Source organism: Pygoscelis adeliae, unplaced genomic scaffold, assembly GCF_000699105.1.
Source record: "Pygoscelis adeliae isolate BGI_AS28 unplaced genomic scaffold, ASM69910v1 Scaffold68, whole genome shotgun sequence".
Lineage (NCBI taxonomy): Eukaryota > Metazoa > Chordata > Aves > Sphenisciformes > Spheniscidae > Pygoscelis > Pygoscelis adeliae.
Window position 1 is genome coordinate 299,388 of NW_008825501.1, and position 3,179 is coordinate 302,566.

Genomic DNA, 3,179 nt, shown 5'->3' on the forward strand with positions numbered 1-3,179 from the left:
GAAAAAAAAAAGAAAAAAAAAAGAAAAAAAAAAGAAAAAAAAAAGAAAAAAAAAAAAAGAAAAAGAAAAAGAAAAAGAAAAAGAAAAAGAAAAAGAAAAAGAAAAAGAAAAAGAAAAAGAAAAAGAAAAAGAAAAAGAAAAAGAAAAAGAAAAAGAAAAAGAAAAAGAAAAAGAAAAAGAAAAAGAAAAAGAAAAAGAAAAAGAAAAAGAAAAAGAAAAAGAAAAAGAAAAAGAAAAAGAAAAAGAAAAAGAAAAAGAAAAAGAAAAAGAAAAAGAAAAAGAAAAAGAAAAAGAAAAAGAAAAAGAAAAAGAAAAAGAAAAAGAAAAAGAAAAAGAAAAAGAAAAAGAAAAAGAAAAAGAAAAAGAAAAAGAAAAAGAAAAAGAAAAAGAAAAAGAAAAAGAAAAAGAAAAAGAAAAAGAAAAAGAAAAAGAAAAAGAAAAAGAAAAAGAAAAAGAAAAAGAAAAAGAAAAAGAAAAAGAAGAAAATAAAATCTTACATAGTTGCTTTAATTGAAACTGGGACTTGCCATAAACCTGTTTCCAAAGCACACTCTCCTCAGAGGTTCCCAGACCCTTGTATGTCACCACAAGTAGAAGTGTCTAGCTAACCTCTGCCACCAAAGCCAAGATAAACAAAAATCTCAGACTACTTTTCATCGGGGTCTAAAAACAACCCACCCTCAGCTATGTCTGAAGGATTTACTCCCTGGGCAAAACATTTCCCTTAGCTCATTTGCTTCTCTGGATTATACTTAGCAACTGTCCTGTGAGTCTCTATTCCTCCTCTTCTCTATACGCCCCCAAGCTGGTTTCCAGAGATACCGGTGGGCTCTGTCTGACCTTGGTGCGTGGTTCCTGCTCCTTGCTGGGTGCCCCAGCCCAGGACCAAGCCCCACTTTCTACTGGGATGGGCTTCTTATGCCGAGAGAAGTTCAGATTATTTTTTTCTAACAGTTTTGTCAGGCACAGCTATTTCATCAAAGTAAGAATAAAAAAACATTTCACACTGTCTCCACAGAAGAGAGTTTTTCATGAAACCAGAACAGAACTTCAAAAAATCACTTTAATTTACTTTTTCACTTGATTTTTTTTTTTTTTACATGATTTCTTGGTAGGTAAACAGCAGTTCCAGTGTCGTTCATAGTGTCACAACATGGCATACTAATAGCCATAGTGCGCAAACTGAGGTACCACAGCATACTGTGAAATAATATAAGCAGGAAAGGCTTGTATTAACATGTTTGTTTACTGAAGATCTCACCTTTCTAGTTCAAAAAATCTCTTGTTTGTGTACGAATTAAGCTGTGACACTTTGAACAAGAAAAGGAGTATACAGTTTGTGTAACAATTAGGGAAATAGCTGTTTTTTATGTTCAAGGAAAATAAAAGTATACTTGATTGATGGAGAGGCCTTGGCAGGTCCAGATTGAGCATCTTTGGTGGACTCCTGAACTCTGCATTGTACGATGATTCCTCCTACAGCTCAGGGGAAGGATTTGGAGCTGTTCCACTGTTCAGAAAATAAATAAGAGTACAGTTCTCCAGTGCAGTGATTTACACACTCACTGCAGGTGGGGGAAATCAGCTTTTCTTATTTTGGAATTTTTAATGCATCGTACATTCAGTACTCACATGATAAAATGAAATAAGTATTCTTGAAGCGGACAGTGGCCCCTGGAGCCTCCCTGGGTGAGACCCCTCTAAGGCATCTGGGAGCCAGTGATTTTTGCGCTTTTCTCTGTGCAGCAGAGAGCAGGAGAGCTAGAGTTTGCCCACTATAACCACGTGTTTAAGAAACTTTGGTGTAAAGTGGTAGAAACATGTCTGAAGCCGGTAGGGGAGCTGGGATGTGAACGCTGTAATCCTAGTCTACAATGCACATAAAGAGCACTCCAACCTCTCCCTCAAAGAAAAGTGACCATAATTGCAGCATCCAGGGCTCTGATCCTGTCAGTTAACACTGATTTGAGAATGCTACTGGATCCTGTTGTTTGGTGGTGTAGGGGATGGGAAGGTCTAACACCTGGATTTCCCTTTAAAAACCTGCTGAGTCAACATGCTTGGGGTCAACATGGGCTGTAAGGATCAAAAGGGCAAGGAGTTGGTCAGCTATAGAAGTTGTAAGCCGGCTGTGAGAGGGCTTTTTGAATTGCTATTGTATTTAAATGTCACCTAAATTCTTTGCAGGGTACGTACCTCTCTTCTTGGCTCATCTTGCAGAAACTTGAGTATTTTGAGTCCAAACCAGAAACAAACCAAAATGTGATTTTTTCCAAGAAATAGAAATTCTGTAATGCCCCTGCTCATCAATAAAAGCAAGACACCCTCCTCCCATCCAACATACAGTTATGGGTTTGCAGGGTCTTATTTTTCTGGAAAAGTAAGAAAACAACAACAATAACTCTACATGCCTTTTTCCAGCTGCCATTCCCTTTAATGCCAGATACTTCTTAATAATTCAGGATTTAAAGCCTCCCCAGTACGTCAGGCCTGGAAGGACCATGTGGGGCTGAATAGTCTGAATGGAGTCTCAAGGAACTGATACTGTGGTGTCATCACAAACTACCAAATAGCTATTTCTTACTATTTCTCTACAGAGTGTGCAGTCTCTTTGCACAGAGTAAGGCTGCTGACCTCTGCACCCCCTGAGGGCAGGTGCAAAGGCAGTGCTGAGAGCCCCATTGCCTACAGAATAAGCTGCAAATATCTCTTGGAAAACTCAGTGAATCTACTCAGGAGGCGATTTCTCTTTTAAATTAAGGACTGTCAAATGAGCTAGATACTGTGGTTAATTCCCTACCATCTCAGTTGTCTAAGTCAGCTATGTGTGACAAGGTGGTGTGGTCTGCAGTGAAGTGGAGGATGCAGTGGGCCGTACAAAAGGAGAAGGTGATATGGTCTGAGTGAATCCTGGGAGCTTGCAAGCAATGCAGCTCCTTCAAACATAGGGCCTTGATTGGTATTGCAGCCCCAGCCTTATAGGTTAGTGGTCCCGGAGCCACCCCATCGCAGGAGATACCCTCTGAAGGTGGAAGCTTGAAAAGGATCAGTTGAGTGAGTCCCCTGCTGCACGGATAGGATTTGACCATTCTGGGAAAGACCACAGCTGACATTTTGTCATTGGGGTTGGGTTTTCATCTGACATTTTATATAGCAGTCCCTCTGTGCTGTCTGTTCCT